General features: G+C 36.0%; 1 protein-coding gene across 7 annotated transcripts in view; it reads left to right on the forward strand.

Annotated features, from left to right (window-relative positions):
- LOC110837546 (limbic system-associated membrane protein) overlaps positions 1-13,188 on the forward strand; it is a 421,660-nt gene that overhangs the window by 58,727 nt on the left and 349,745 nt on the right. For all 7 annotated transcript variants that reach the window (XM_022079800.2, XM_087343651.1, XM_022079782.2 and 4 more), the window contains one exon: positions 3,996-4,052. The gene's annotated coding sequence lies outside the window, so the exon portion shown is untranslated. The remainder of the gene's footprint in view (positions 1-3,995; positions 4,053-13,188) is intronic.

The following is a 13,188-nucleotide window of genomic DNA, read 5'->3' on the forward strand; positions in this document are numbered from 1 at the left end:
CGTTGAGGATAAATTGAGATAGCTCGTAGTTATGGTCATTTCCTCCTGAAAATACCTTTTTGTAGCACGACAACTTCTCATTCATATTTCAATATGGCGCCGTAAAAACGTCGCAGCTGACAGAAAGTCGAAAATCAGAATGAAATAAATAAATAAAATACCTGCGTCATAGCTTCTTTGCTTACTGGAACTGACATAGAGAAACACAAAAATTAATAAAATCTGAATGTTGTTTTCATTACAATCTTAGTGTTTCGTAGACCCCATACAAACTCTGACAAAATGAGTACCTTCATATAATATAAAGGACTTGATGCATTTGAGGAACGATATATATAGGTACTGCATTGGATATCGAGAGGTAAACAGAGCTTATCTCAGTAGCTGCCTCCTTAATATTAATATTATTGAACATTAGAGGGAAAGGTTACATAGTATAACGCCAGAAAGAGCCATCGAGGAAACGGTGATAATTTATACATTCCTGCTGAGATTTCTGGACGTGTGCCCAATAAGATTAATTCCTGTCTGCAAGTGTTAATGGTTTCGTGTTATGATAAATTATGATCCTGTTTATATCAAACTTTGCGGATGTATGGCTTATTATTCCCCTGATGACGACGAGTTCTGTGAAATTTATGCGATTCGTGGAACATTATATAACCGTATTTTCATACTTTCGGATTTGACATGAATGTTATAATAGTCCTTAATTAGTCTAGAACGTGAAAATATGATCTTTAACCCGTTATTGCACTGGTTATTTGTACCTAAATCAATAGAATATTATTAGGTGTATGGTATATTGAGATTTGGCCCATTATACATGGCAAAACTCTGAGCTTCACACACATTGGTCGCATCAGAGTGCATTATTTAATCCCGTATGAAGATTGAAATACAAGTTAAACTGTTGTGTGTGATTTGGTGCTCAAGTAAAACACGAAACTAAGCTCTGTGGGTCATGTACGCCATCGATATATTAGTGCATCATTTTCATTCGGTGATATTTTTTATTCTCAAGGCTACGACTGTGAAAATATTTTATCGTAGAAATTTATCGACGTTTCAAAGGTTCCTTCTGCCTCCATCATCAGACATGATTAGGGCGTCTATCACATTGTCCCTCTGAAACGTCAGTAAATTTCTAAGAAACTCCACGACCCAACAAACCAGAAGAGAGTGATATTAATTTATTCAGTTTAATAACGAGAATGTAACTTCGTGTAAGTGTATTCTGATATTATATTCGGAATAATATTTGGTTAAATTAGAACATCTGACTAGGCTTAGGCTAACACAAAAAATACAAGAAAACAGACTGTGAGATACAACTATATTCAATGCATTCTTTATAACGTCATCACCTGATCACCAGACGATGGTCAGATGGTGATGTATGTGGGAACCGAGCATGTTGTGTGAAAGAAATAACAGTTTTCTTATAAACTTTTGTGTTAGACTTTTTATAAACCGATAAAATATTAGAGGTTTTTATGGCGTGAAGATGTCGATTATGATCTTCATGCTTGAATTTCAGCTCAACTTGACCGAAACCCTTCAGATGGAGACAATACGTCCCTCCGAAACGTTGATGATCAGCGACAAGACTGGGCGGCATCACAAACAAGACATAAGAAAAGTTTAGTTGACTTCAAAAGGTTTAATTTTACGTCGTATAATTCTCGTGAACACGTATGAAGGTACCACGTGCTGTAGGTAGATCAATGAACTGAGTAATTTTGATAGGTTAAAATTCAGTCTAAATTCTAATTGACTTTCTGTGTTGACCACCATGGGGCCTGTTCCTGTTTTATGTTACCCCAATTACTTGCACCGTGAAAAATACAAAAATATACTTGAATATAATTGTTCTGAACCGATAAGGATTAAAATTAAATCCGCTAAACAGTATTATCGCAGTCTTCCAACACTATATATTATTTTAGAGGTGAAACGCATTCACGTAGATAACCTCCACATTGTGCATTCATTTCATGTTGTTTCGGCTATGAGTCTTAAGAGAAAGTTAGTAATCTCTTGAATCTGCAACTAATTATTTTCTTTACTAAGTTGATATAATTGCGTCATATTGTGAATTAAAATTTAATTATTCGTGTTTTTTTCCCGTCTAATCACAATTGTATATAAATAAAATTATACATAAGATATTAAAATATCATCAGAAGTTACACAACAACAGTAATTAAGTTTTAGTTTATAAGATTATAATTTTAACCTTTTAACTTTACACCTGAAGATGGTTCAATGTAACCGAAACATGTAGTAAAAAGTTGTACCAAATATGTAAATGATATTTTAATATCTATGTATAATTTTATTTATATACAATTGTGATTAGACGGAAAAAAACACGAATAATTAAATTCTTTACTAAGATCAAAAATACGATTTTTACGTTCAACAAGTATAGGTGACATTTGTTATACGCGATTTAGCTATCCGCTTTATTGCATATCTGCTATTTTATTTCGTTATCACGAGGGGCATCAGTATCTTATCCACGGCTAATTTTTAATGCCTGTTACCTTCGTCGAACCTTCTCCAGGCTTATCAGTAAATGTGATGCGTAGCATCGAAGAATTCTGGTGCTAATTTAAAATGAAAATGGTGATTGTTATACGGTTCCCGTTAAACACTTTTTTGTTTTATTCGGAAATCAACCCCCTTCTATAATGAGAGTCAGCTTTATTAATAGAATAGTATGAAGATTTCTGTCTTCTTGGTTGTTGCGCTGTGTAGTCTGGTCGATGTTTACCAACGTTTCAGAGGTCATACTGCCTCCATCATCAGGGCGATGAGTATGAACATTTCTGTCTTCTGGGTTGTTGCACATTGTAGTCTGGTAGATGTTTACCAACGTTTCAGAGGTCATACTGCCTCTATCATCAGGGCGATGAGTATGAAGTTTTCTGTCTTCTGGGTTGTTGCGCTGTGTAGTCTGGTCGATGTTTACCAACGTTTCAGAGGTCATACTGCCTCCATCATCAGGGCGATAAGTACGAAGATTTCTGTCTTCTGGGTTGTTGCGCTGTGTAGTCTGGTCGATGTTAACCAACGTTTTAGAGGTCATACTGCCTCCGTCATCAGGGCGATGAATATCAAGTCTTACAATAGAATAGTAGTTGGCTTTATACTAGTTTTTGAGACCACATTGTCCCCAACACAACTCCTGCCAGTCTTGTACGTATTTGTGTTCACTTTCTCTACTATTCATGTCTTCTTTCTATAAGCAATGAGACTAATATGTGAGTGCCGATAAATTGAGTCCCCATGTCGATAAGAGTCATACCAAACATTTTTTTAGAAGAGTAGCTAATTTTGTCGCTTAAATTTTCGCTAAAGAGAACCTATCTATTGGCTGACTTAATCTGCAACTGTCTTGGAATTAGTCTATTCTCCTGAAAGATTCTAGGTTAGTATAAATGTCACTCTAGAATTCACTCTGGTGACAAAGCCGGAATGAAAACAAGACCATAACGTCGTAATTTTTATATCTTGTCGTTAAATTTAATACAACATTTGTCTCAAATTTTAAAAGAAATTCAAGGTTGTAGGTGGTATAATTGACATCTGTATAATCTTCATGTTAACAGAAAGAAAGTAGCATACTTATAAGTTTGTATTTCGAGCAAACTTTACGTGTTTACGTTTTTTTGAGGTATAAAACTATATTGTAAACAGGAAAGCCATAATGTTGTCTCTCGGTCTTAAAAGTCTTCAGATAATGTCATTTTTTAAGAGTTGAAATTGAAGCCGTGTGAAGGTCTATTGCTATACCTTTTTTTATAAAACTAATTATAGTATCTATGTTGTAAATTAATAACATCCAGCACATTCCATGACACGATTCTCCGGGAACTGTAAAACGACAGCTGTAATTTGGAATGTGGAAATAATATTCTGGATTGCTTTTGTTGCCTTGATCTGAAAATGCACATACATTTATCAACCTTCATTTTCTTCTCTTCCAGTCACGAAGGCAGCAGACGCCTCATACCAGGACGTGCACCGATAAGCCAAGATAAAAGGTATGTCGCTTGTAACTACAGTATGGATATCGCATGTTACCTTCTAGAATATTTTTTACTTCAGACCTCGGTTCTAGTGACATCTTCTGACAGTAATGCCGCTGTTGTAACGATGTACAAATTCGTTCACATCCTCCGCTGAATCCCACGTAAGATTTTGTTCTTGGTTTGAAATTGTATGTAAAGAGAGTGATAGACGTGTGTATTGCATGCGTGCGTCGCCACTTTAAAGCAGATTTACTCCGTGGCGGTCTCTACGCTGACCCTCTTAACGTAATACTGCTATGTTAGCATAATACTTAGATTTGTTTTGAAAAAAATTATGCAGTATGTTTTAGAAAGACGTATACACATTCAGTGCATTAAATAGACATTTTAATAAACTAAGCCATTACATACGTCAGCATTGGCACTTCGTGAATTAGCGAATCTAGCTCAGTTGATCAGAATGACCACCGTCAGCTTATAGAAAGTGACTGACAAGCGGCCACTAAGGTTATTGCCGGGACGGCTGCTAAAGACCTTTCAATTTCTTGCTAGATATTTTGAAGTTTTGCTGGCTTTGTGCTGTACCCCACAGTAAGAAGCTTGGCGGGGTTAATACTGGCGACCGTGGGGGTACTCAGCAGATCCCCTGCGTCCAATACATCGTTTATCCATCCATCGGGAAAGTTGTCAAGAAAAGCCCTGACATCAGAATTGCAATAGGGTAGCGCCTCGTCCTGTTTGGCACCACGTGTCCTCATCGCCTTGCAGCTAATGAACAAGGTTAATATTCCGTATTATAATGTAAATACATCTTTATGGGACACTATATATAGGAAATTTGCATGTACAGAGATGGTTCTCGGGATCCTGTCCGACCTCACCTGACAATTTGCCATATTTTCATATTGTCAGTAACTTATACTTTGCGGTAAAATAATTTCACGTTTATTCTTTATCTTTATTTAATAATTCCGTTTGTGTTCTTTCAAGTAGAATAAAATACACAAATTTTAGACATCACGGCTTGTTCTTTTTTTATCCATAGTGATAACTGGCTGCATGTTTGGATACGTTTATCACCATAAGATTGTAAATATTATGTTTATCGTGAAATGTTAAAACAACGTAAAAATTTTAAATTCAAATATAAATGTCAAACACACATATATATTGAAGAGAAACAGACGTTGAATGAGATAATTAGATTGCAATGAAACGTTTGTGGAACGTGTTTCAGTTTGACACAAGGCAAAATATTTTTGTAATAATATTTAAATTTTGTCTTTTATCGTTAATCTGGAAGATCAGAAAATTATCAACGATGAGTAATACTTTAGACCCAAACCAAAGAGGACTGTCCGGGTGCAGAAGCTTGACGTAAGCTTACGTACTCGTTACAAATTACAGATTACTGTAGAAACGTAAAGTGGCAAATTGTGTTTTCCATCAACACAGCGCTCTGTCCATTATAGACTGACGTAATTAAATCCTTGTCGAAATTTTAAGCGTTGCTTGGATAAGGGAACATGACATTGTCAGAGAATTACACCGTATTTCATTATCACCTTGACATAAATACCGCATCCAGGAAATCAAGAGTTAAGTCAACAAGAAGTAGTATGAAAAAGCTTGCCAACATCACGCCACATAAAACACTGTATAAATTGTGCACGTCTTTAAAGGCTTTTATGCCTTTCAGAGAAGGAAATCGAAACGTAGCTTCGTCCTCTCTGTACGTTCTTTTTGCATACAGGCAGTATCATCAAAATCAATTTGACCGACTAGGCGCTAACTCGTTATGCCTATAAGCAAACATTAGACTTTTAAGCAGTTTTTATTTTGGTATTTTTTTTTTAATTTTCAGGGCCACATTGGTTAAAGTCATAAATGAGTTTTAACACCGGCCAATATCTCAGCGCTTTATCAGATTTTCATTAAAGTGTTATATTTTCATTATAAAGTTACGTTTACATTGACGGCTACATGTATGAAGGGTTAATTTTACTAATACGTACATTTATGAATCCTCTGAAATACTTTAATAAATCCTAATATACAGAACTTCCTTTGTTTAAATATTAACATGTGCGTGCTTCTCGTTTGCCTCAAAGTTAACACAATGAAAGCACCGGTAAATATGGTCGATGTAACTAATATAAACATTCCCTCATTTTCACGTAGGATCTTCATTTAATTTTTATTAGTGATAATATTATTACACGTTTCACATTGTCGTTATATTGACAGAAAACAAAGATCTGTGGTTCGATTTTTGCGATCAGAGAATGTGAAAACCGGTGAAATTTGCAGGATTAATTATTTGAACAACTCCAGGATCCGAAGATAAGTTTACGAGTGGATGATATTATACACATTCTGGGCGACTATAAAGTGTGCAGTTTAATTAGCTTATCTAGTACAACAGGAAAACCAGAATTTATGTAATTGCGTCTAAAATGAACATCATCGACGAAAATAGGTGATTCATGTACCGTTAGATAAAATGCATTGACAATAAGATGAGTTTAACTGCTATATAATTATTCTTCGCTGTGTATTTAGTTCCTTTGCCACGGTGGTCTAGCGGTTAGAACGCTGGCCTTGTACTCCTGGGGTCTCGGGTTCGATTCCCGGCGGTGCCCGAATTTATAACTTGTGTAGGGCAAGGCCGTGGTCTAGGCAACACGGAGTTTTCCTCCGGGAGCTTCCCCGGTTTCTCCGTGGCATCCCAACAATTACTCCATTCACACACAGAAGAAGGCAATGGCAAACCACTTCTGGATCATCTGCCAAGAACGGATATGAACAGGTCCCAGTCCGAGAAAGGGATGGAAGGATCCTGTTCATATGGACCTGTCGTCAGACAGAACACTAAATAAATAAAAATAACCGTACATTATTACAACAGATCAGTGGGACGAACGGATCAGATAAAAATACGTAATTTATTCCAGCACACAAAAACCTACAGTTTGGCGTTGACATATTTATTGTACATTTGTTAGTTGTTCAATATCAGATCGTTCATTGTTTATGCGGCACGTACCTACATGGACGTACTTCTTTTGTTTGGTGTTCATTAATTGCGTTCCATTGTTCTCTTAATAGTGGTTGTTGGCAATATCCATAACGAATTGATTTTCTTCTTGTAGATTTTGTCACAGTATTTTATACAGTTCAGTTGTTCGAAATGAAAAAGTAAGCAATTAACGAAAGCCTGCTGTAATTTCAGCCCAGAACAATAAGCTTGCCTGTTTAATTACGGAAATGTAGTCGTGATTTGTAAATGTCTTTTCTGCCAAAATTCCATTTAGTTTGTTTGCAAACCCTTCAAGACTCTTACCGGGTGTTTGGCATTGCAAAGGTGATTGCTGAATATCGACAAGCATTTAACTTAAGCTTAGAAGAAAAATTTTCAGGAGGCAACGCGTTGGCTCGGTACATCAGTTGCACGCAAATTGCCAGGCATTTGTTTCAAAACAGAAACCACATGAAATCAAAAGTTACTGTCGAGCAAATGATCAAAACGAAGCTCTATAGTGAGACTCTTAGAATTTTTCACAACAAAATGTATTTTGTGTGATACTCTAAATAGCGAGTATTCTTTAAATAACATTAACCAATTGATCTTTGTAATGGATACGTGTTGTGTCTTTTTAGATAGAGTTAAACTCCTTTTAATATTATTTAAACGATCTTTGGCTTCAGGGGTTTAATTCTGACAGCTGATTTCTACACGATGACAAGGATCTAGGCAGTTACTCAAAATAATATTTTGTTACGTTGCACTAAACAACAATTGTAAGAAATTAAAATCTATTCAGTACTTAATCAAAGACACCTCAGTATAAGTAAGGTGTGTTAGCAGGAACAATTAATTAACAAATTCTTAATTTATTTATTTATTTCTGTGTAGGTTCTGGTGACGTAACATTTGTCGTTATAACCGCAAAGTATCGTACCGTCGTTATATGTGTTACAGTTAACATACAGATCAGTAATCACACGGAATTGGTAGCTATGCTTATGACCTGTCGCCGCTCAAAGGTGTACATAACTAGTCACAGTAATAAGCCTTCTTCTTACTACCAAACGCTGAACTGCCGCCATGGCACGAAGTATGACCTCTACATAACCTTCATATTTTTCGAATATCTAGTAGTACAACCTACAAAAAACTCATATTGAATCGACCAAATATCATATCAGACTTCTATTTTAAGACGGCTGCCGTGTTAAAATTTTATTCATACATATATTTATTCTTCAAGTCTATACACAAACTATATTAATATTGATGTTAAAAATTAAAATTGATATAAATATTTCGCGCTATTCATCGTTTCCTCGATGTTACAATTTGCGCTATGTATTACAACATGTTTCGATGTCTCAGCATCATCTTCAGGTTTTATTTTTAAAACTATTCAATATTTTTTTAATGCACGCTTTTCAGTATTTGTAGATTGTAGGTTGTAGTTCTCTACAAATACTGAAAAGCGTGCATTAAAAAAATATTGAATAGTTTTAAAAATAAAACCTGAAGATGATGCTGAGACATCGAAACATGTTGTAATATATAGCGCAAATTGTAACATCGAGGAAACTATGAATAGCGCGAAATATTTATATCAATTTTAATTTTTAACATCAATATTAATATAGTTTGTGTATAGACTTGAAGAATAAATATATGTATGAATTGAAAACACAAACATGACGCATCTAAACTATAAAATTTTATGATAAAATTTAAGAAGTATACCAATTTATACGAAAATTTATCTACTATTTTAGGTGTTACGTGTAAATTGACATGTGTAGGCATAAGATTATGTTACCATAAGCCTAGTTCCCCTTACAAAACGAGGAAATTATGATCAGAAATGTTTATTTTATTAATTGCAGAGCATATTGCATATTAGCTTTTCAAAAAGTGTTGCTGCATGCAGCATGGAGCACCGTGTTTCTGTTTTGTGTTCCATGCAAAATCCTCCCTGTTTTATGTCTTCATATTTGTGGCGTTTGTTTTTGGTCTGGTGTACCACAAGTGTTTTGTCAGCCCACAACGGTTCCTAGACCACAAATGTTTGGTAAGGACTTGGGCAGCTAATTTGTAGATTATGTAGGAAAACGTAGTTTTTGCTCATTTGTTTTTTTATTACATGCCAGTAAGAAAACAAAGACCTAGATTTGCTGTTGAATAAAGTGGACTCTGATTTTGTTCACTACTAAGCCATTTCACTATCAGGAAATATATCTTAAATGTTAAATCGTATATATGAGATTGGTCTTGTACTAAGAATTTAATCTACTCCGGTGAAGTTTTTTTTTTGTGGATGTCGGGGCGATTTATTTATTTTCTTGCTGGGATTAATGGCGTCCTTTAATAGACATATTATGATATTAAGGTTTATACGCGTACAAATTATACGGAAAAGAGGTGGAAGGATTTCATAAATCCCAATTGGAGCGTTTACTGAGACTGGACTCAGCTGTGAGGTAGTTTATTGAGCAGTAGAGACTACTTTGTGGCTGCAGAAATAAGAGACTTGAAAGCTGCAAAGTAAATATATACACCCGGATTCCGTTTCTTTACGAGCCTACGTTTATAAACGCAAACCGGTCTCTGTTTATATCCGTAAATGAAACTGAATGGAATTTCATTTAAAACGCACAGATATTTATTACACACAAACCCATCCTTAATTTTTATCAGCGTGAGATAACAGTGCAACTACTGGATGTAGTGTTCAGCATCTTTGCTTCATTATCAGGATATCGTGGGTTACGTTCTCAGTTGGAAATCTACTATCCTGACTGAGGTTTGCGACTTTACTCAGTCTCTCCAGGTATATACAGGGATAATATCTTAATTAGGCCGCTTCATCCTATTTAACTTTGTTATTTACTTATCATTTTCTCATTCTGTATTTTATAATCCTGAGCTGATGATAGTGTCATTAGATAAATAAAAAATGATGTGCCGAAGAATGACTATCATGATTGATATTTCTGTGGTTTCTTTTAGTGCCTATAGACAAAATCCCAGCACCATAAAATATACCACGACCATCTAAATTATCCCCCATATTTTTTTCAGTCATCGATTAAACTGTATCTGTGTTACCTATTAAGCTGAGATAGGGTTGTATTAAACTAAGAATACACGAATGAGAACGCCTAATAAAACTTCCTTTGTCCATTGATTAGTAAGGTTTGTAATTGTTCAGCTGTGTATTCAACGTTGAGGAAACTCAGGATGTGGGTCAACAACATTCTACCCGCATCCCCCCCCCCCCCCCCCCCCCCAGAGCAGCTGTGAACAATGGCATCAGATACTGTGGATTTCTCTGGTAACGACACCCATAAGGGCAGTGAGTCCACTGAAGTAATTTCTGCAGTATTTTCCGGCCCGTGGAACCGTAAAGGATTTCGTTTTCTACCCAAAAACATTTCAACAAATAATTAAGACCACTAAAATATAGTTTACTCATGGTACAGGCGTACAATGTACAAATACAAGTAACTAACATTTTCTAGTCGTTTCGTATTTATTAAAGAAAACGTGTTTTCATTCTCTTTAGGGAGCTGTTCTCTCACCGCGGAGACGCGGGTTTGTTCAGATTCGTTTCCGACAAACTGGCACCGTAATAGGTTGTTTGTTATTCCAACCCCTCGGTTTTCCCCCCTGTTAATATCATTTCGCATTTGCTGCATATTACACACGTATCATCCAGGGCAGGGGTTCTCACCCTTTATCGCTGGCGCACCACTAATTATAATATAACACATTAAATGTATCACTAACCAAATGCGTTCAGGGAAAACTTATTTATGTTAATATTTTGATTTTTGTACTTAGTTCGCTTACCACTCGATATTGGCTCGCGTACCATAGGTTGAGAAACGCTGATATAGGGGATGGACAAAGGGCCCATTAGCTACCACAATTCGAAAGAGACGTCGTCTCACCATATCCCAAAAATACACAAAGAAGTGTTTGTTCAAATACACGCCTTCCTCTGTACGTCGAGGAGTTAAAACTTCTGTTTTTGATCACACGACAGCATTTCAGCAGGTCAGTCTTTCGGGTTTTCCTGTTGTCCTGACTTCTGATCGTTGCGAAAAAACAAGTCATTTCGTCGTCTTACGCATATTTGAGTAAGCATACTTAAGAGTCGAATTACTTCAGTGAGATTTTAGGTTCTTAAGGTGGCGAATATGAATATGGCTGTGTCCTGGGTTGTTGCGCCGTGTAGTCTAGTACAAAAATTGCCGACGTTTTAGAGGTCCTTGCTGCCTCCATCGTCAGGGTGATGAGTCATTGTGAAAAATTTCTACCACGTTATATGGTTTAACAACGCAGGCGACAGCTGTAATCGAATTCAGTTCTATTAGTGTGTCATTTAAATTTCGAACTTTCATTAATTTCCTCTAAATGCAAAACTTACTTTTAAATATTATAACTGAGAAATTAGCAAACTACATTAATTGATGAATATTTAAATTATTTACGTTACAGGCCAATGTTAAACCACTATCACTTCAAAATATACCCTCACTCCAATGAATTTTGAAGTAAACATCATCAGAAGTTACACAACAACAGTAATTAAGTTTTAGTTTATAAGATTATAATTTTTAACTTTTAACTTTACACCTGAAGATGGTTCAATGTAACCGAAACATGTAGTAAAAAGTTGTACCAAATATGTAAATGATATTTTAATATCTTATGTATAATTTTATTTATATATATTTGTGATTAGACGGAAAAAATTAAATTTTAATTTACAATATGACGCAATTATATCAACTTATTAATTGATTTCTTTTACTATTCAGTTCTGTTTCTCTACTTTTGTTGTGTCTCTTCGAAGTCTTTTGATTATTTCGGAATTGTTCTGAATCAGGAGAGCAATGGTACGTAATACTTGGTAGCTAATAAAATATTTTTGACGAAAGTGAAACGCTACACATCGTTCTAGTTTGATGTCAAGAAGAAATTGGTTTGACTTTAGGAAAAGATTACTTCTCTCTGTAAGTGTTAAGACCAACTTTCAGGCCGTAAAAAGTGAACACACAGCACGGTATCTGTTCTGTTACCGAGAAGTTCGTGATGATGTTCTGGCTTCAAATTAAGTTTTGCAGCAACTTGAACCAGAAAGTTTCCCGTCGGCTATCCTTGTAATTGCGTATCCCTTTTACCTGATATTGATCGTAATGCCTGAGACACACGAAAAGTGTTTTGTTGGTTCAGTGATCAGCATGATCCAAAAGTAACCAAGTAACTTCGTTTTACGTTACTGGGTGTCTGACAATCCACTTTCTACATTTAAATTATTACAAATGCTTCTAGGTCAGAGCACATATTGTATATCCTTATTCAGTTGCACTGAAACTTAATTATAAACCGTGTCCCATTGTCTGTAGGGAGTGGGACACGGGTATGACAAGTGGAAGAACCGAATACCGGCCCAAGGCAAAATTTTGGTGTATAGAACTTGTTGATACTTCCTACGAGACTCCACGAAATGTGAGCGACATTAATATTTGCTCAGATTTTGTGTGGGCTACCATTTGTGAGTAAGAAAATGTTTGGAAAACTGCTTTTCATGCAAGGTGGGGGCTCCAACACATTTTACACTAGTTGTTCGTGCCTGGCTTGATAAGCAGCTCTCATTACAGCTGATTGGTCGTACACTCTGTACATAAATTATATGGGTGGAATGTACTCCAAAACGCACACCTTTTTTAAAGCTTGATGGTGATTTAAAAGACATCCGACATCTTGCAATAAAGTCTTTTACTTTACATATTTATGTAATTACGAGGTGCGATCGAAAGGTTTCCAGACGTCTCAGGTATTAAATTCATCCATCACCCTCGAAGTAGTTCCCCTGTGAGTGAACACAACGATCCCAGCGCCGCTGCCAAGCCTGGAAGCATCCCTGGAAATCTTTCTTTGTCAGCCTCTCAAGCACCATCTGCGATTCTGCCTGAATCTCTTCTATCGTCTCAAATCTCCTTCCCTTTAGCTGAATTTTCATCTTTGGGAAGAGGAAAAAGTCACACGGAGCTAAATCCGGCGATCCGGCAAGATCTTTGAACTCCTCACAAACGAGAAGTCGATTCTATTCTGGTC

This window comes from Zootermopsis nevadensis, unplaced genomic scaffold (genome assembly GCF_977971745.1).
Source record: "Zootermopsis nevadensis isolate Lab colony 2312 unplaced genomic scaffold, Znev_1.0 Znev_ptg000006l, whole genome shotgun sequence".
NCBI lineage: Eukaryota > Metazoa > Arthropoda > Insecta > Blattodea > Termopsidae > Zootermopsis > Zootermopsis nevadensis.